Source organism: Trichosurus vulpecula, chromosome 2, assembly GCF_011100635.1.
Source record: "Trichosurus vulpecula isolate mTriVul1 chromosome 2, mTriVul1.pri, whole genome shotgun sequence".
NCBI lineage: Eukaryota > Metazoa > Chordata > Mammalia > Diprotodontia > Phalangeridae > Trichosurus > Trichosurus vulpecula.
Genome location: NC_050574.1, coordinates 28370160 through 28392416, shown reverse-complemented (window position 1 = coordinate 28392416; position 22257 = coordinate 28370160). Strand labels below are relative to the sequence as shown.

Below are 22257 nucleotides of genomic sequence, written 5' to 3'. Positions count from 1 at the left end.
ACCTCTCGTGATCTGACGTATGTTGGGGCTCTTCATACCTAAATCTCTCTTTCCTGATCAAACTGTAAGTTCCATCCTTAAGGATAAAGACTCTGTCTTGTTCATATTCATATCCTTGACAATATGTAACACTGAGCCTTATTTTTTATACATGAGGAAACTGAGTCATAGCACTGGATTTGAAGCCTGGGTTCAAATCCCAGCTCTACCACTTAGTAGTTTTGTAAAGCCAGGCAAGTCACTTAACCTCACCTATCCTCATTTCCTCATCTGTAAAATAAAGCAATTGAATTTACCTTCTACATGCCCTGGATATGACTCGTAGATACACGTATCTATTGGCATACTCTCTCCCACTGGACCGTGAGTTTCTAGAGGACAGGAGCCTGCCATATGGTTAAACGCTTCTTGACAGACCAACTAGATGACCTTCGGTGGAGAACCCTTTCATTCCAGAGCTATGATTCTATGATCTCCAAGGACCCTGTCAACGCTAATGGTCTGTGATGCCACGGCATGATGCCTCACAGGCATCTCTCCCACGTTGGAAATATTCAAACAAAGATGGACCTCTTGGATGCCAAAAAGGGGAGTCTTGCTTAGGGTCTGGATGGCCTCTGAGTTGGCATCCATCTCAGAGATTCTTTGATGAATTTCAGCAGGAGGGGAGAGGATTCTGGGAAGATGGAGGAGTAGGTCAGAAAATTCCAAGCTCTCAAGGTTTTCCCCCACAAAAGAGTTAAAATAGCACCTTAGGGCAAACAAAGTTTGAGTGGAGACGAAGAAAAATAGGGGCACAACCAGGATCTTCCTCGGACAGTTTGAGAAGATCTGAAGAAAAACCCCAGGACCAGGTTTGGTCCCTGCGAGGATGGAACACCTCCAGGCTAGGTTCCGTTTTAACAAGTGGCAAGCCACTTAAATAACTAGCAGAAAGCCCAGGGTTAGTTGGTTTGAGAGGCCGACCCCAGCCACTGGAGCTTTTCAGCCCGGGATAGTGAGGTGAGTCAAGCATTTGAGCCCAGGAAGATTTTGGGAACCTCTGCTGACAAAGAACTCCAGACCCAGCTGTGCTCCGAAGAGCAGTGGGGGCGAGAAGGAAGCAGCACACGCTCGCTCAGTGAGTACATAAGCAGTAGGGCAGAAAGTCCCTGGCTGTGGGCACTTACAGGAGGTTGGAGGTTTGGCTTTGGTTCCAGGCTAGAGGAGAGAACTGAAGATTTGGGGCAATAGGCACCATTTCCCATACCACAGGGCTAGAGATATTACAAAAATCAAGTTATTACCACACACAAAAAAAATGCACAGGCAAAGGAGAAAGATTCCAACTATAGAGACCTATTACGGGAATAGAGATGACTGGGGTTCATTTTCAGAGGAGGATATTGAAGTAAAGAAACCCCCAAAGAGCAACGTCCAATGGTCACTTGCTCTAAAAGAATTTGTAGAAGATCTTAAAAAAGACTTTAAAAATCAAATGACAGAGATGGAGGAAAAACTAAAATAAAAATAAAAATAATCCAAGAAAAACAAGAAAGTTATGAAAGGAAGGTCAGCCAATTAGAAAAGGAGATCCAGAATCTCAAGGAGGAAAATGACACCTTGAAAATTAGAATTGGGCAAAGTGAAGCCAGTGAAATCATAAGAGTTCAAGAAATAATTAAACAAAACATGAATAATGAAAAAAATAGAAGAGAAAGTGAAACATCTTATAAGAAAAACAAAGATTAGGAGAATAGACCAAGAAGAGAAAATATAAAAATTATTGGAGTAACTGAAAGTCATGATCAAAAAAAGAATCTGGATACAATAATACAAGAAATGATTAAAGAAAATCATCCTGAAGCATTAGAACAAGGCAGGGAAGTAGAAACAGAGAAAATCCATCGCACACCACTTAAAAGAGATCCTATGAGGAAAACTCATAGGAATATCATAGTCAAATTCCAGAACTCCCAGCTCAAGGATAAAATATTAAAAGCATCAAGATTAAAACAATTCAAATATGATGGTGCCACAATTAGAATTACACAAGACCTAGCAGCAGAGACATTAAAGGACCGCAGGTCTTGGAACACAATGTATCGGAGAACAAAAGACCTGGGGCTCTGGCCGAAAATATCATACCCTTCAAATTTCAGTATTATCTTGAATGAAAAAAGTGGACATCTGACAAACCCTCAGACTTTCAAGACTTTGTTAAAAAGAATCCCCAACTTAATAGAAGATTCGACATACAAGAACCAAGAGAAACATAAGGTACGCACCAAAGACTGCCTATAAGGGATTCATAAGAACAGACTGCTTACCTGTTATATAACATAAAATATAAAATGTATGTCTAACATTCTCATTAATAATTGTCGAGCTCATAAGAAAGAGGAGGATAAACCTGACTATGATATGAATTTAAAAAGTGAAACCATTTAGAAACAGCTAAAAACAGTAACTATTTTATACAAAAGAAGTGCAAGAAGAAAGGATACAAAGGACTTAGATGGGGGAGGAGGGCTGATAGTTCTGATAGCCTACTTTCATCGGGAATGGGTTTAGGAGGGAATAATACATATATATTTAGAAGAGTATAAAAGTCTTCTAAATTTAGAAGAAATAAATGGTAGGGGTATAGTGAGGGGGGGAGAGGACAAGGGAGGAATTTTTAGAGGGACAATGAGGGAATAGGTAACGGGAGTTCAGATCAGTGGGAATGGGAGGGTAGGGAAGGGATCCTCGGAGCGGGGAAGGCAAGTATTAGGAGGGCAGGGTAGTTGGTGGAGGATGGGAATGGGAGGATAGGGGAGGGATCCTTAGAGGGGGGAAGGCAAGTATTAGAAAGGCAGGGTAGTTGGTGGAGGATGGGAACGGGAGGATAGGGGAGGGATCCTTAGACAGGGGAAGGCAAGTAATAGGAGGGCAGGATGATTGGTGGAGGAGAGGGGGTAGGCAAGCAATAGGAAGGCCATGTAGCGGGTAGAAGTAAAGTAGAGGAGGCAGGAGGGATAGTAAACAAAAGATATGTACAAATATTTAAAAAACAAAGAGCAGGAGTATGTTTGGGAAAGTATATGTCTATATACGCATGTATATATTTATAAGTGTATATATATATATATGTGTGTGTGTGTGTGTATATATATATATATATCTTTATGTGTGTGTATATATCAAGAAACATATCTAAACTATACTGTGACCTTCTGGGGGTGGGGGGAGGGGGAAAAAAGAACAGAGTTAAAAAGTGCACAGCAGAGAACAAAACACAAGAAATCAAAGAAAAGATGAACAATTCTCAACACAAGGTGTATTATTTATCATACAGGCTTTCTTGAAATGAATATTAATTGTTACATATTTTGAATCCTCTCCTATGTTCTGCTATGCACATGACATGCTTTTTTTTTCTTTCTTACTTTATATTTAAGTTTCAACATTTAAGTTTCTGATTTGCTTTTGTTTCTTTTCTCTATTTCGTATTTGCGTTCTGGGCAAAAAAAAAAAAAACAGAATTTGAGCAGAAGATGTGCCAAGTTCTGCATGGACCATAGCAGGATGGGGAGAAGGGTCACAATAACACAGCAAGGCTCCCACCTCCGCAGCCACTCAGGCAATGCTCTATGAGCCTAGTGTTTTGGGTCTTTTTTTCCATTTTAATGCCCATGCACTGCTATTATGAAGTAACCAAATCACCGAGAAATAACAACCATTACCGTTTCCTGTCATTCTCTTTCCTTAGGTGTTAAATATTAACTCCTTTCCTCCACAAACACAATTGGGCTCCCCTAACCCACCCACACCGCCTGAACTCCTGACATGGTCCTCCTGGTACATGGCCCCCCACTTCTGAGAGGAGCATGGGAAATTTTGCAAGGTTTGCAGGGTGGAGCCCCGTGGCCTTGTAGCAGCTAGGAGCCAAGGACTGGGATCCCAGCAGCGGAGACGGGACTGGCTTTGGTGCCAGGTTCAAATCCCACCTCTGCCATCTGGGTCACCTTGGCCAAGTCACTCTGGGCCTCAGTTTCTTCCGCTGTAGATCTGAGGAGGTTGGACTAGACTGCCTCTGAGGTTTTTGCTAGTCCTAGCTCTGTTCTCCTATGACGCTACAGAGTCAGAGGACCTGGATTCCAATACCGGCTCTGACGATTATGAGCTTTGTTGCTTGGGCAAGCCACACTATTTCCCTGGGCCTCTTTTCTGTCATGTATAAAATGAGATGAACTAGATGGTCTCTGAGGTCACCTCCAGCTGTAGATCTATGACCCTATGACGCTTTGGGAGCAGAGGTTGGTTATTCAGTTGCTTTTCAGCCATACCTGACTCTTCATTACCCCATTTGGTGTTTTCTTGGCAGAGTCACTGGACTGGTTTGGCATTTTCTTCTCTAGCTCTTTTTATAGATGGGGAAACTAAGGCAGACAGGGCTAAGTGACTTGCCCAGAGTCACACAGCTAGTAAGTGTCTGAGGTCGGATTTGAATTCGGCCCTTTCTGACTCCAAGTTCGGGGCTCTATCCCTTCTGCTCTGGACTTTACCAACAGGGACCAAATTCTGGTTTTAGGAACTTCAATGATCTGAATTCAGTTTTAGGGTAGAGGGGATGGGAAGTGTCAAGTTAACAGGCACTTATTAAGCGCCTACTGTGTGCCAGGAATTGTGTTAATCTTTGGAGATATAAAGAAAGGTGAAAACGGACCCTCTTTTTAAGAAGCTCATAGTCTAAGACAACACGTCCGGAGTTTGGGGACTACATTATCTCATTGGACAACGAGCCCAGAGACCAGGGTCAATGGATCAGAGACTAATACGTAGGGTATGTAAGAAATAAAAACTCTGGAAAGGCAGCTGGTAAGGGGCTCTGAAAGGCAAATTAAGGATCTGAAGTTTGATCCTGGAGGAGATAGGGAACCACAGGAGTGGAATGAATATCTGAACTTCACTTCGGGAAGATCACTTTGGCTGCTGAGTGGAGCACGTAGAGACTTGAGGCAGGCAGAGACAAGTCGGGTTTGGGGGAAAGGCAGGCCAGACAGCATCCGCAGACCCTGACCACCCTAAGGCTGTGAATATACTGAGTGACACACTCAGGGAACCTCAGGATGACAAAAGGGGCATTGACATTCCATCCCTTCTTCAGGGAACCTAATCAGAATGTGATGAAAAGCATCTTCTCAAATCCAATTTGTCCCTGTTAGCCCAAGCTTAGCCTCTTCTAGGAATCAGGTAACCTGGGGTGGGACGGGGGAGGGGAGAGAGCATGCCAATGTCTACCTTCCATGGGGTCAGAGAAATCCCATTCCCACTGACCCCAGCTCCCCCTCCCCCCACACACACACACAGAAAGGGGGTTCCGTCTCCACTGCCCCACAATGGTTTTGTCTGGTGTTAACTGATACCCTGAGATGGGAGCATCCTTTCTCCAGGGAAGAGGCATACAGAAAAGGGATTCACACCCCAAAGAGAACTTCCTGTCCAGTTCAAATTACAAGCTTTCATCCCTCAGGAAAGGGGGAAGGAGACGTTGTGCAGGCAATGTCCTTGGATGGAAAGAATATTTGCCTGGGGGAGGTCCTGGTGGGGAATTTGGTTGTGTGCAGGGGTTAGTCCTGGAATTCAGAAAGGGACAGCTCCCCACCAGCTTTCCTGGCGGCTTTTAGCTCCAGGAATGAAGAGGGGGTAGGGTGGGAAGGGGTGTGTGTGAATACCTAACTCTCTCCTATCTGATGGAACCAAGGCCAGGGCTTCCTCCCTGAGAGAGGCCAGGCTGCTGAGAGTATTTCCCTGCCAAAGAGTTAAGGATCTTTGCTGGAAGCCAGGCGTGCAGTTTCAAGGGAGTCTGGGCCCTGAAAAGCAAAGAAATCAACACCTTTGTGTCTTTACCCAGGAACTGAGGTGTATAACTGTCAGAGCTGCCAGAGTACCTGTGGGCAGGCTCTGGGCCCCCTCCCCTGACTGTCAAAGAAATCTGGACCGGCTTCCAGGTGAGACGGGGAAAGCAGGGGTCACTGATGTTCTCAGGTCATTGTCTCTAAGAAAAAGCTCCTACCACTGTCCAAAGCTACAAGTGGTGATGGAAATATGGGAGAAGGAAGGAAGAAGTCATCGTCTTCTTGTCATCATGATAGTTAACAGAAAAAAAGACAGACCTTGTGAAGTTTGAAAAGCCCTTTACATACATGACTTCAAATCTCACAAAAGCTCTGTGACGCTGCAGGCTATTCCCATTTTACAGGCGAGAAGACTGAGACTCAGCAGTCATGTAAGTTTTCCCACAGTCACTGAGTGAGTCTTGGTCACAGACAGGCTTGAAACCCACACTCCAAGTCCAGCATTGTATCTGATAGGCTAAAGCTTATAAGAAAGAGGGGAAAAAAGTATTAAGGCAGGAGGCATAGCTAAGCAGATGACGAGGGCCAGCAAATGTCTACGTGAGGGACTCCCTGACTCAGCAATATAGTCAATAACTTGCTTTAGGATTTACAAGACATTTTCCTCACAACAAACCCAGGAAGGGAAGACTTAAATGAACAGATGCAAAATGAAGGGGGCAGAACCAGGAGAACAATTTATAACCACAACAATAACACTGTAAAAATAAGGAACTTTGAGACACTCTAGCTCTGGGCCACATCGACCCACTAAAATTCCATGATGAAACATGCCACCCACCTCCAGAGACAGAACTGAAGAACTCAGAGTACAAATTGAAGCATCTTTTCTTTATTTTTATTTATTGTTTGAATGTGGTTAATGCAGGAATTTTGCATAGCTATACATATGTGTGATTGCATTTGGTTTTCTTGCCTTCTCAGTGGGTAATGGAGGGGAAGGATGGAGGGAGAGAATTTGAAACAGAACACGAATTTTAAAAAAGAACCAGCAAGTAAGTATGATAAGATTATCTCCATCTTACAAGGGCCTAAGTGACTCATAGCTTAAAAGGGCTTCCTAGGGACCAAGTCTAGCACTCTATCTACTAGATGGAATAATGTCAAACTCAAATAGAAATGGGAACTACCAAAGCATTTGTAAGCATCCCTGTGGGTAATATAATAACTTAGTTATAAAATGTAATATTATCTCTGTTTTACTGTATTTTTTATTTATTTTGCTTAATATTTCCCAATTACATTTCAATCTGGCTCAGGCCACACCAGAGCATCATGGCTCCACAGGGCTGTGGGTCTGACACCTCTGTATTAAAACATGCTGCCTTCCACGTCCAAGTTAGATTACAGGTGTGTCATAGACTAGACAAAAGTTTCAGAACTGTGCCCTCCCACACAGCCCTAGAATTTGACTCCCCTAGATGAAGTGGGATGGTAAGGATGACAATAACAATAAGCCTTCTAGGTCAAAACGGAGGAAGATGATCGACAAATGTCTTCCGGTTACATGAGAGGTGGGTCAAAACCTTACAGAAATATACTTCGGGAACACAGACAGCATTTTACCGGCCAACTGTAAAGGCCAACAATCAATAAAAATACACAGAGAGACTTAGGGAATGTCACCGCTTTACCTCCAGATGGAGCCCATGAAATGGCTCAGATACAAGAGTGGAATCAAAAGACCCTCTGTGGGCGACGGCCACATAGACTCAACCAACGATATAACGTGTCAACAAAGGAGCATCCAACAAAGAGCTGTGCAGCTTGTGACAGGGATACAAAACCAGTCCCTGCTAACTTTATCCTCATGTGAAAATGCACAAAATAAAACAGTGAGAAAATGCTGTTTTGTTCTTCAAGAAACAGCCCATGTCATCGATGTATTTGTTACTTAGATATGGACCTTATCTGTTGATGTGCTACTTTTTAGTGCTTTTTAAAATAAAATACTCAAATTTGTTTATTTATTAATATTTATGTTTTAAGGCTGAACTAATAAAAAATTCTTTGCAAAAAAAAATATTTCATTGCGAAGGTGGTGTAGTGGACTTGGAATAACAATGACCTGGGTTCAAATCCTGATTCAGATATTCACTAGCTGTCTGACCCTGGGCAAGTTCTTTAAAACAAAATCTCTTTGCCTCAGTTTCCTTATCCATAAAATGAGGGGATTGGATTTGACGGTTTCCAAAGACTCTTCCAGATCTAAATCTATGATCCTAAGGAACCCCAACTAATCAACTTGATGTAACTTTTACAAGGAAATAGTAGAAACTATATAGTATACCACTGTGAAGTGCAAAAATTTAGCACCTACTGTATACTTAGAAAGATACACTCAAGTAAACAGAATCACATGACACAACTTTGCTCTCCCTCACAAACCAATAGATGACAAATCTCTGTACTACAAATACAGACTCCAAAATAATTCTTGAGAAGTCAACAAATAAATCAAATGGGGCCAAAGCACTGTAGAAGACAAAGCTGAGGCCAGCAGTCACCCAGACATAACACGGACCTGTAAAAATGCAGGAGGGAGGTTCAGTTAGTAGACACCGCCCCACCTAATGCCGGGAATCTCCAAATGAATAAAGAATGGAACGAAAAGCTCTCCAAACAGAGCGGTGGGGAAAGAAATCAAAACCATGTGGGGACAAGAAGAAATACCCATCCTCCCTTCAGTGCAGTCCACGAGGCGAGTTTTACCGAGGATGCTTTCAGTGAGAATTCAGATGATGGACTGAAATCCAAGTACTTTTATTCAACTAGAAAAGACAGATCTCCTACCATCTGAGCTATGGTCTGCTGAATGTTAAACATACAAGAAAAATATAAAAAAATAAGAATAATAAAAAATATATAAGAATAATATAAAAAGAATAACATCGGGTCTAGGAACCTGTCCCAGGACCATCTCTAATGAAAAGGCAAATAACCTACTGGATAAGATGCTGGACTGTGGAGTCAGGAAAACCTGGGTTCGAATCCTGCCTTGGGAACAGGGTCCTAAACAAGCTTTTGTTTTTTTTAATCCGTGGGCCTTAGCTTCATCATCTCTAAAATAGAGGATTTGGACTTGATGCTCTCTGAGGTAGCTTCCAGCTACAAACCTCTGCTCCTATGAATAGCTTGGTGGTTCAGCAGATGAAGAGCCAGACCTGGAGTCAGAAAGACCCAAGTTCAAATCCAGCGTCAGACACTTCCTAGCTGTGTGACCCTGGGCGGGTCGCCGAATTGCTGCCTGCCTCAGTTTCCTCATCTGTAAAATGGCTGCTGATAATAGCACCTACCTCCCAAGGTTATCATGAGGATCAGATGAGAAAATATTTGTAAAGTGTTTATAATAGGTGCTTAATCAATGTTTATTCCCCTCCCCCCATGAACTCTTATCACACAAGATGAGAAACAGATGAGGACAAGATACCAATACTAACAACTGCCCACATTCACATGAGGCTTGAAACTTTAAAACGGAATTTCCCCTCGTACCGGTCCTGCGATTTACTTTAGTAGGAGCATGATTCCCATGGAACAGACGGGGATGAAGTGTCTTCCTCAGGGTCACAAAGCTAGTAACTTGTCAAGATTCCAACTGCCTCTCAGCGAATGCTCTTTGTAGAATACCAAAGGATGGCCCAATGGCCTTCCCACCTAAGATGAGGTTGGCCAGGTCCACAAGGAAGCCGGAGCTCTCCAAAGACTGTCGGGACAGCCGGCCGCATCCACAAGGGCCTACGATACCAGCCAAGATCCAAGGAACTGTCTATACTTTCTGCTTCCCTGCTCCTCCCTTCACACGGGATTCAGCGGAACCCTAAGCACCTCGAGGCAGAGATTTACTCACTTTTGTCACTGTTATCTCCAAGCTTACTAAATTCTGGTTGCTTGATCAAAGACGATGAAAAAAAAATACAAGAGAATGGTAAGAGAAGGAAGGCACTAGGAACCAGGCCTTTGAGAAGAGATAACAGTTGACCTGAGCCTTAGAGGAAATCAGAGACTCTAAGAAGATTCATCAAATTTAAAAAAAAAAAAAAAAGGTTCTTGAAATCAAATCACCAAATGAGCGTCTGCCTACTACCATGTGAGACAATGCAGCTTAATGCAGGCATCACTAGATTGGGACTCTGGAAATCCAGGTCTGAATCTTAGCACTAGCACTTACTGGCTAAATGGCCTCTCCCCTCCTCTCTCTGGGACTCTGTTTCTTCACCTGTAAAGTGTGAGGTTTGCACCTGATGAACACCAAAGGCCCTTCCCACCCTAAACCTAAGCTCCTACGAAAAACCAAAAACCAGAAGACCTGAAAGTCCACACAACCTGAGCACTGTGGAAAGTCAGCCACCTGCCTTTCTCAGGGAAGCAGAGGATGACAGGGGCAGAAGCAGCAGCTTCAGCGAAGGATGGGGGTCATTGCAAGAGATGCTTGTTAAACGTGACGTTCACAGATCAGATCAGTGGAGACTCGGAGACAGGGTGTTCTGGGTTCCTTCCCTCTTCCGCAGAAGAAGAAGACACAGCCCAGGACCAACTTCCAAGCCCAGGCTCTGGCCCATGAAACCTACACTGCCAGAGCATAAGCTCCATGAGAGCACGGACTGTGTTTTATGACATAATAACCAGCACCTACATAATGCCCTAAAGGTTGCAAGGCTTTTTCCATCCATTTTCTATTAACCAAATCTTTATTCATGTTGTTTCATAATTCCACTATCTCATCTGAACCGCATAACAGCCCTGTAGGATAGGTACTACCAGCACCCCCACTTTCCAGATGAGTAAACCAAGGCTCAGAGAGGTACAGCTGGGAAGTATCCAAAGCAGAATTTGAACCCGAGTTTTCCTCACTCTAAGCCTTGCACATTATCCACTAACTAGACCATGCTGCCTAGCATTTCCCTCCCTCCAGGCCCAGCCCAGCACTCTGAACACAGAAGGTGTTTCGCAAATGTTTGCTGGCATATAGCAACTAGACAGACAGCAAAAGCCGCACGTCCACACCTCCCCCCAGCCCTTCTCCATGGAGAATAAGGCGGATGGCTGGAAGGTGATGAAATCCAACCCTGCAGGAAGCCACATGCTGAGCCAGGGCCAGAGACCACCGCATGAAATTTTCATGTATGAAAATGACCCTCCTGGAGGTTCTCCCACCCCTGCTGTGCACAGGCACATGCTCATGTACACATATACACGTGCAAGCATACACGTACACACACACACACATGCATGTGCATGCACACAATGAGGCTGAGCACACCACATCTAGGTGTGCACAAACAAGAACACAGGTACACACATGCCCACACAGGCATTTTCTCTGCACCCTTGCAGGCCCCGATTTCCACTTTCTCCAAGAATGCATCTGGCAGCAGGGTGGCCAGTCCTGGAGTCAGGTGGAGAGATTCCACACTGAACTAACCCGGAATTTATCAGTTATCAAAGAGATAGAATAACTGGAGCCCTGCCTGGCTCTAAGATGATCCACCTCACCAAACAAACAGTTGGGCTCTAGCCCTCTGGCACACATCTCAGGGAGAGGTGGAATCAGGATTGTCATCACTTAGAAGGCAGGTCTATGCAGCTGTCTTTATATAGTGTCCAGGTTACAGGGCAAAATACTGCACAAGGAATCTTTAATGGGAAGGTGGAGAGGAGAAAAGAGGGAGGAAAGGAAGGAGGGAAGAAATAAGGGAGGGAAAGAAGGAAGAAGGAGGGAGGGAGGAGTGAGGGAGGGAGGGAAGGAAGGAAGGAAGAAAGGAAGGAAGGGACGGAGGGAGGGAAGGGAGGGAGGGAGCATTTATTAAGTGCCTACTATGTGTCAGGCACTGTGCTGGGAGCTTTACAAATCTTAGCTCATTTGACCCTCACAATAACCCTGGGAGGTAGGTGCTATTATCATCTGTATTTTACAGTTGACAAAATTGAGGCAGAGAACAGTTAAGTGACTGGCCCAGGGTCACAGAGTCAGTACAAGTCTGAGGCTAGATCTGAACTCAGGTCTTCCTGATTCCCAGCCCAGAGCTCTATCCACTGCACTAGCTGTCAAAGGGACAGGCAGTTGGAAATAATAATCTTGGTTTTGAGGTTAGAATTGTGATTTCGTTGGTCTAGGGAACTCCTGGTGGGAAATTCTGTCACTCAGTGCAGGTCAGCACCTTCTCTGTAATTTATAGTCAGAGACAGTTAGTACTAGCCCAGGGTCACACAGACAGTATATATCAGTGGGAGGAATTGAACCCAGGCCTCTCACCACCACCCCCACCCGCACTCAATAAACTCCCATGGCTCCCTATCACTTTCAGGATCAAACCCAAAATGGTAAACTAGTCCCTTCCTATCTTTCCAGTCTTCTTACTCCCTTTCTCTTCAATCCAGTGACACTGGTCCCCTGGCAGTCCCATGAACAAGATACTTCATCTCTCTACTCCGGGCATTTTCCCACCCTGTCCCCCATGCCTGGAATGCTCTCTCTCCAACTCTCTACCTTATGCTTCCCTGGCTTCCTTCAAGCTCCAACTAAAATCCCACCTCCTACAGGAAATCTTTCCCAACCCCTCTTAATCCCGGAGCCTTCCTTCTCTTAATTACTTCTTATTTATTCCCTATATAACTTGTTTGTACATAATTGTCCGCTTGTCTTCCATTAGATTATAAGCACCTTGAGGGCAGGGCCTGTCTTTTGCCTCTTTTTGTATCCCCAGTGTTTAGCACAGTGCCTGGCACATAGTAGGTGCTTAATAAGTGTTTATTAACTGACTGATTCTTTCAACAAATACAAGAGGCCCAAAAACTTTAAAAAGACCGTCCCTGCCCTCAAATAGCTTATAGTTTAGCCAACTCGGTCTTCCACATGAGCAGCTAAGCCAATGACATGGTCACAGGCTGACCAGAGGGAAAGTGAAGCACAGGCTTAGTCAGGGTATCCTGGATTTAAAGGCCATCTAGTCCCTCATTTTACAAATGAGGAAACTAAGGCCCAAAGAGTTTGAGTAATTTGCCCAAGGAAGGACTTTTAACTCAGGTTTGCTCTGTCATTTTTCAGCTGTGTCTAAAATGCTGGAGTGGTTTGCCATCTCCTTCTCTAGATCATTTTATAGATGAGGAAACTAAGGCAAACAGGGTTAAGTGACTTGCCCAGGGTCACACAGCTAGGGAGCGTCTGAGGTCGGATCTGAACTCAGGGCCTCTGGGCCAGGCCCTCTATCCACTGTATCACCTAGCTGCCCTATTTAACTCAGGTTAAATGACTCTAATTAATGTTCTTTCCACTCTGTCACATTGTCTCCTTTCGATCTAACAAGGAAAGGCCTCCCAGCCTGAGTACTCAGAGTTCACATTCAAACCCGTTTCCCTATCCACCCAAAGGCTCATGGGATTTGTCAGAAGGGACCTCTAGAGTTCATCCTCTTCATTTCTGAGATTAAAAAATCTGAGGCCCAGAAGGCTTCATAAGATCATAGATTTAGAGCTAGAAGAAATCATAGAAGCCACCTAGGGTCTGGCAGGGATTCTTAACTTTTTTTACATCATTCCCCATGGGTTGTCTGGTGGAGCCTATTGACCTCACTCTCAGAATCATGTTTTTAAGTTCGTAAAACAAAATACACAGGATTTCGAAGGAAACCAATGTTATTTAAATACAGTTATCTAAATATTTAGAAAAAAAACAAACAAGTTCATGAACCTCAGATTAAGAAGCCCTAATCTAATTGATTCTAGTAGAAATGGAGTCCCAGAGAGGACTTGGTAGGAATTTTTTACTGGCTGCTTCAAATGGTTGCTCTGGTCATACATGCAACAGAGACAAACAAGTGTATAGGTTCAGGGAGTGTGACCAAACAGCGTTTCTGGAATGAGAAGGCTTTTGTGAGCCAGTCTGGAGCTGAAACCAAACTTTTAATGAAAAGCCAATGGAAGAATCCAAGGCTCAAGGCCAGGAAATATACATGGAGACTCCCAGACATGGTCCTACCCTCCTCACCCACTGCAGATGTGATCCAGGGAAACAGAACACAGCTGTCTTTAGGTATAAGAAAGGGTGTCGTGTGGAAGGGGAGAAGAGGGGAAGGAGGGAAAGGGAGCAGACACGTTCTGCTCAGCCCCAGAGGGCAGAACCAGAAGCCACAATGGCAGGCATGTGGAAAAGAGGAAGACTGAGGATTGATGGCAGGATTTCCTAACAAATTGAGTCATCCCATAGACGAAGGAACTGCCTCCCCAGAGGCCTTCAGCAAAGGCCAGACGACCACTTGTCCTGCAGGGATTCCTTATCAAGTATGGGTCAGACTAGATGGCCAACTCCAAAACTCTGTTGGGTCTGGGAATCAAAACACTCTCATCCCACAAGGCAACAAAGGGTACCAGGTTAGAGTCCTAATCTGGAGGGGGAGGACCCGAATTGGAAGACTGTTTGTTCTACTCAGTATTTATGTGGCCTTGGACTCTCTGGGCCTCAGTTTCTCTCTCTAAAAAATGAAGACGGTTGCACTGGATCAACAACTGGGGTCCACACACACCCTGAAGGGGTCCATGGATAGATTTGAGGATTTCTGAACTTGGATAAGAAAAAAGAATTACATACTTATTTCCACTAACCTCTAACTTAAATTTAACAATTCTTTCAATTACTGAAAAACATTATTCTGAGATGGCTGTCAAAGGGCATGCATGATGCAATAAAGGTTAAGAAATTTTGATTTGATGTTTTACATGATTGACATATATAACCTAAATCAAATTGCTTACTGTTTTAGGGAGGGTGAGGGAGAAATTTTGAAACTCAAAATTTTATTTGAATTTTTTTTAATATTTAAATTTATTCATGTATTATATTTAAAAAAGAAAAATATTAACTAAATTAAAATTTATGTATAATCTATATAAACAATATATAAATTATAATTCATACATAATCTATAAATTATAATTTATGTATAATCTGTAAATTATAAATAATATATAAATATATTTTATACATAATCTATAAATTATAAATAATGTATAAATTATGATTTATACATAATCTATAAATTATATATATTTATATATGTATAATCTGTAAATTATAAATACCATAAATTATAATTTATATATAATCTATAAATTATAAATTATAATTTATAATCTATAAGTTATAAATAATATATGAACTATAAATAAAAATATTTAAAATTATCTTTACATGTAATTGGAACAAATAAAATGATATTTTTTAAATAAATTTTGTTTTAGAGATGTCACAGTGCTGAAGCTGGACAGACATACTTGGTTCATCATTGATTACGTGACTAAAGTGACCATTTCATTAGCTAAAAAAACAAATCACTGCCAGACCTAAGATGCTCCGGTTGGATGGCAGGAAGATTCAAAGTCACTTGCAGGGGGCCTAGTGGGAAGAGACCTGGATATGGAAATGAGGAAACCTGAGCTGAAATCTCAGCTCTGCTCATTTCCTATCAGGTCATTTAATCTCTCTGGGCCTCAGTTTACTCACCAGTAAAAAGAGGGGGGTTGGAGAAGAGAGCTTCAAAGGTCCATTCCACCTTTGCATCTATGGTCCTATGGTATCTTGGAGACTTGGTTTCCTTTTTTGTAAAATGAGGGAGTCGGACCATCTCAGGGATTCTGGGGTCAATGAACTTTATGTCAACGTGATTGTTTTCCTTTGTACTCTTCTGTAATTTATCATATGCATTTAGATCGTGATTTTGAGAAGAGGCCCTTAGGTTTCACCAGATCATCCAAGACCAGGATTGTCTATGAACCCCTGGACTAATTGATTTTCCCGTTATAGGCCTGTGACTTGTTGTACCTTCTTCCATCATCAAGGTATCCCCTTTTCTGAGCTAAGACTCTGTTCATCTTGAGGCCACCGCTTCTATGCCTCATTATCCATTTTGTTGTTTAGTCATTTCAGTCATGACTGACTCTTCCTGAGCCCATTTGGGGTTTTCTTGGCCACAATACTGGAGCGGTTTGCCATTTCCTTCTCCAGCTCATCTTACGGATGAGGAAATGAGGCAAACAGGGTTAAGTGACCTGCCCAGGGTCACGCAGCTAGTGAGTGTCTGAGGCCAGATTTGAATACAGATCTTCCTGACTTCAGGCCTGGTGCTCTATCCACTGTATCATCTAAACCAAAGATAAAATCTCACAAAGGCACTTTCTTCCAACAAGGCAGTGCAGAGTTTCCCTTTCTTGCTGCTAAGGAATTCAACATCATGGCAGTGATTCTATGCCTTTATTCTCTTCCTTTTCTCTAATTTTCCCTCTGTACCTTTTCCCACTTTCTGGGGCAGTTGGAGCTAACAATATGACCTGGAGGGATGCCCACAGGCTAGGTAAAGCTTGCCCTCAAACTGATACTAGGAATGCCACTCAGGGTTAGCCAAATGGAGAGACAACTTAGATTGCAGGTACTGGGGTGCCATCTTGCATGGCCCCACTGTAGAGTCCAGTAGCCCCCAAGCAAACCTTTATAATGCGACCCACCACACATTTCCCCAACGAGACATCATGAGAGAGCAGACAGAGGTCTAGACTAACTTTCCAATGCCACACAGCTCAATGAGTGTTGGAGCTGGGATCTAAAACCAGGTTTCTCAAATCCCTATCCATCATACCCATTCACAACCAACCAACCACTTTTCAGATATGTTTCAGTAGAGATATCTTCTGCACATGGCTCGCTGCTACTTCCCGACTCTCAGATTCCGTGATTCAATCAATCAATAACATTTATTTAAGCACCTAGTATGTGCCAGGGACTGTGCTGGGGATACAAGACAAGAAAAGAAACCGCTCCGGCCCTCAAAAAGCTTACAGTCAATTTAGGGAAATAACATACAGCCATATAAGCATATATAAAGTAAAGTACAAATAACATGCACCCATACAAGCATATATAAAGTAAAATAGACCTAAGTTAATAAGGAGGGGGGACGGGAGCAGAGGTGTGCTGAAGCCTGCTCATGAGAGCTGACTGTTAAGTTTTCAGGGTGAGCATTTATACACGGGAAATCAGCAAACTCCACAGATCAGGGATTGATCTATTAGTTTGTCGATTGCCTAGAAAGAGATGGATGAAGAAGGCAGGTTAAATTTAAAAGTATGTCTGGATACATCTGGCAGTTGGGGGAGGAGGTGGTGAAGCCGGTTGTTAAACATTTACCATCATCTCCCTTAAAGAGATGCACTAGCACTGAAAGACTCGGGAAAAGCTACATATATGGGGTGGCCCTTGAGCTGAGTGTTGGAGAAAGCTAGGGCCCCTGACAGGCAGAGGTGAGACAGAAGCATTCCCCCCATGGGGGGACAACCTGGGCCAAGGCACAGAGATGGGAAACGGGACATCACGTGGAAGGAACCGCCGTATTAGGCTACCTCTCACCAAGAAGAATCCTGGCCTTCTTAGACATAACTAACACTTCCTCTCCTCTCTTGGCCTCCGCCCTCCCCCATCAACAGCCCTCCCTTCCTCACCTCCCCCCTACTTGAACCCAGATTTTTATTTTGAACTGGTTATATGATCCACCTTTGGGCTAACTCTGGAATCCCTGGCCACCAAACGGAAATGACAGGCTTTGATGTCTGCTTCTCTTCATCCCCACTCCTCCCCCAACTAAACACGACCCCTTTTGTTCCCTCTCAGACACCCTAAGTTAAAAAAACCAACAGAGGAAGTATTAGGGGAACGGAGATCCAAGCAGAATAAAGGGGCAAAGCACCCGTTCTCACAGCTCATCGGCAATGGGCCTATTGGGAATGCCTAAATATGCACTAAGCTTTGTTTGCAGGGGCCCCTGGGACTTCCCTGGGCAGAAGAGGCTGGGGCTGTCTGGGAATGGATTCCCCAGCCATTCACTAACCCCACCCTCATCATTTCTGCGGAGATGGACAAAAGCTAGTCAGCACTCTGCTAAAGATTCATCCCCCCCATGGAGGCTCCCTTGGCCCCATCACTAAAGGCTTCTCTCACCTCTGTTTTCTCCCTCCCTGGACCAGAATTATTCCCTTTACTGGAAAGCAATCGATCCTGTCTTTTTTTTGCCTCCTCTCCATCACCCCAAGCTACCCCAAAAGAATTTAGACAATAAGATATCTGTTGATTTCCCGGGATGTGTTCAATGTCGCCGCCACCATCACCACCCCCACAAGTTACCTTGTGCATGGAGGGGTCCTCTCTCTTCCATCTGACTAATGAGGACCAAAAAGAGAAGGAGCTTGCGTCCATTTTTCTGGCACGAGCCCAGGCAAGGGGTGAAAGAGCAGGATGTGTGCCCCTGGGCAAGCTGGGCTCTGAGTCTTAGCAACAGCCACAGGAATCCCCAGCATCAGGTTAGAAACAGACCCAAACACCCTTGACTTTCCCCATGGGGAGACGCCAATTGGCAATCCCTAGGTTAAGGTCATTGTCTTCTTTATGCACAGCCCTGACTGTCACAGCTATAATCCTCCCCTTTATGTGTCACATCTCCTAATTCTAATTAAAAAAATGAGCTGAGTCATCAATTCCTAACCATGAAATTAGCCAGAATTGGGAGGCCTCGATCCAGCTGGGCTGGCCATTTCTTCCAGGGAATAGAAGCGTAGCTTGGTAAAAGCTGAGCGAATAATTTCCAAGCTTCCAGTTATCTTTGTGCCCTGCTCGAGCTCACTTTACATAATGTGGAGTAATTCATTTCACGGGCAGGCCTACCCCTCGATTGGCTCAGCTGGGGAACAGTCCCATTGACACATGTGCTGATCTCTTGAATGCGGCAGGATGCTAGTATCATCTTCCCTAGACCCTTCACCTGAACCTAACTAACCTCCCACTCTTCTCTGCGTAAGCAGGGGAAAGGAACCTCCAAAAGCAACCTCTACTCATCAGAAGAGAGACTGGAACTCAGCTAGCTAGATCCCTGCAAGAACCATGCTATCAACTATGACATTTTTAAAATTTTCACATTATATGAGGTAGGCAGAAAATAGATCATAGATTTTAAAGCTAGAGGGGACTTTAGAAGGCATTAAGTACAACTGCTCTCTGTTTACAGTTGAGGAAACCAAGACCTATAGATATTAAGTGATTTGACCAAGGTCACACAGATTTTAAGCGTGTAAGGCAGGATTTGAACCCAGATTTCCTAGTACCCTGTGGAGTACACCAGGTTTATTATCTTTATTTGACATATAAGGAAAACTAAAGACAAGAGAATCATAAAATATTGGGTATCATAGAACCTCAGAGTTGGAAGAGAGCTCTAAAGACATTTCTTCTGCTGTGTACCCAACAGCATCCCTGGCAAGTGGTCATCCAGTCTCTGCCTGAGGCTGCTGGATGGGGCAGGGATGGCCCTTTGGGTCTGGGAGAAAGGAGGGATACATTTGGAAATGAAGACAGTGTGAAAAGAAAAGACAAATATTTAAAAATTACTTCATAAGCTTAAAGCTAGAAGGGGACCTGAGAAGCCATCTAGTCCAAACTTCTCATCATATAGATAAATAAACTGAAGCTCAGGGATTAAGCAATTCACACAAGTAGTAAGAGCAGAGCCAATATTCTTTCTATTGGACCAAACTGTCTCCCCAACTTTAGAGGGCAATACAGGGGAGGTCTGGTTATTCAGGTTCAATACAAGTCAAGAATACAAGATGGCGGCCAAAAACATGGAGTCTTAGGTTGCATTAAAAGAGACATAGTGTCCAAAGGGAAAGACACAATAGTACGTCCATCCTCTACCCCAGTCAGATGATAGCTGCCTTGAGTTCCAGGTACCAGATTTTAAGAAAGACACTGGCAAACTAGATAATGTTCAGAGATGGGGAAGGGCCTCAGTGCTACATAAGGACCAGTTGAAGCAAATGAGGATGATTGGCTTGGCAAAGAAAAAACACAGGAGGGGCATGACAGCTATCTTCAAGTATCTAAAGGGGAGCCTTGTGGAAGAGGGATTAGCTTTGTGCTTAGCCCCAGAGGGGAGAAGCCCAAGTGAGGAGTGGAAGCAAGGTTTGCTATCAGGAAGAACTCCCTAACAATCAGAGATGCCCAAAAGTGGAATGGGAGGTTGGTAGTTTTCCCACGAGTGAGCGAGGCTCCCCTCTCTTCCTCAGCCTTGCCATGGCACAACATGTCCCACACCTGCCTCATTTTCTCTTCTCGCCATTCACCTGGACTGCTACATTGACCCCCTAATTGATTTCCCTGCTTGGAGTCTGCCCCCTTTCTAATCCATCCTCTGCATGGGGGCCATAATGATCTTCCAAAAGCATTCCCCTGCTCAATAAACTCTTGACAGTTCTGTTACCTCAAAGATTTTTTTAAACTTCTATTGTCACTTAATGCACTAATAACTGAGTTTGGCCTTCCTTTCCCACCTAACTTAATGATCTTTGCAGGCTCACTTCTAGCTAGACCGTCCTGCTTGCTATTTCTCACACCCAACATTTCATCTCTGTGTCTCTGCACCAACTACCCCACCCCCGCCTGTCTCTTAGAAAATCTAGCTTCTTTCGAATCACACCTCCTCCATGCAGCCCTTCCTGATCCATCCCATTGCTAGTACCTCCCTATCAAAAATGACCTCAAATTTATTTTGCATGTACTTCCAGAGGGTGTATGTTATCTCACGAATAGAATGTCAGCTCCTTGAAGGCAGGAACTATTTCTCTTTTATCTTGGTCTAGCGCAGTGCCTGGCACACAGCAGATACTTAACAAATGCATATTGATTCCATCATTAGGGGTCTTTAGTAGGAGGCCTAACAACCACTGGTCAGGGTATCCTAGAAAGGACTTGTGTTTGAGATGTGAATTAGTCTAGAAGGCCTCTGAGGTCCCTGCTAGCACTGAGATTGTTTTAAATAGAGTCATCGGTCAAGGAAGGAAGATTGCAGGAGGCCAGAAAGAAGAAATCCTGAAGCAGGACCAGGTGGAGACAGCAAATTCCCATGGAGCAGGAATGGGGTCTGTACAGCTTTATCTGCCATTTACAGATAAGCGATTAATGCATGCATTCACTGCTCCTAGCAGTGAATAGTGTTTGCCTTAAACACTATAGTGTTTACCTGGAAATAATGGGCGTATGTCCACAGAACTTGAAGGGAGGTAGGGAGAAGAGGAGACATGCATTTTGGGGGGACTTTTCCAAGGGCCAGAGTACACTCAAATAAGCAACACCACACTCAAGTTTCCCACATCCATCCCAGTCCATAACCAGAAAGGGATCCTACATTAATCAGAAACTATGGCACCTGTCTCCTACCTTTCTTGGCCTCTTGGCTGTTCCTAGCACAAGAAAGACACTCAGCTCTGGCTATTCTCATTGGCTATTCCAATGCCTGGAATGCTCTCGCTCCTCATCTCTATCTCCTGGCTTCTTTCAAGGCCCAGCTAAAATCCCACCTTCTCCAGGAAGCCTTTGCCAATCTTTATTAAGTTTAGTGTTTTCTTTCTGTTGGTTATTTCCTATACTTAACTTCCTTGTATAATATTTTTTGTTTGTTGTCTCCCCAATTAGATTGTAAGCTTTTTTGTCCCCGGTGCTGAGCACAAAACCTGGAACATTTTTGTTGTTTGGTCGTTTCAGTCTTGTCTGACTCTGTCATACAGGAGTGGTTTGCCATTTCTTTCTCCAGCTCATTTTACAGGTGACTTACATGATTAAGTGACTTACCCAGGGTCACACAGCTATTAAGTGTCTGAGACCAGATTTGAACTCACGAAGATGAGTCTTCCTGATTTCCAAGCCCAGTTCTCTATCCACCGAGCCACCTAGTCCACCTAGCTGCCTCTTCCTCTAACAATGAAGGAGTCAGAAAGAGACAATCTTTAAGGTCCCTTCCTCGGGAGGCAGCTAGATGACGCAGTGGATAGAGTTCTGGGCCTAGAATCAGGAAGATCTGGCTTCACATATTTACTAGTCTGTGTGACTCTGGGCAACAGACAAATCTCTATCTGCCTCAGTTTCCTCAACTGTCAAGTGAAGAACACTTACCTCCCAGGGTAACGATCAAATGATATAATATTTGTAAAATGCTTAGCAGAGTGTCTGGCACACAGAAGGTACTTAATACTTGCTTCCTTTCTTAGTAAGTGCTTAATGTATACTTATTTCCTTCCTCCTAAGGTCACATATATCTTAAATGGTGGAACTGGGATTTAAACCCAGATCCTCCACTCCAAATCCAGTATTCTTTACCACTCCACTGCACTGCCTTATGAGGGACCCATACCTGAGGCTCCCTGCAGTAACCTCTCTGAAGAACTGAGCCCAAGAAATCAAGGGAGGACCTTTAGAATATTTTTCTTCTTATGGAGTAATATGGCAGCATCTCCAAACTATAAGGGGAGTTGATCACACTGTCCTACACTAGGCTCAAGGGTTACT

General features: G+C 43.8%; 1 protein-coding gene across 1 annotated transcript in view; it reads right to left on the bottom strand.

Annotated features, from left to right (window-relative positions):
- MEGF6 (multiple EGF like domains 6) overlaps window positions 1–22257 on the bottom strand; it is a 384175-nt gene that overhangs the window by 309822 nt on the left and 52096 nt on the right. The gene's annotated exons all lie outside the window — the stretch shown is intronic.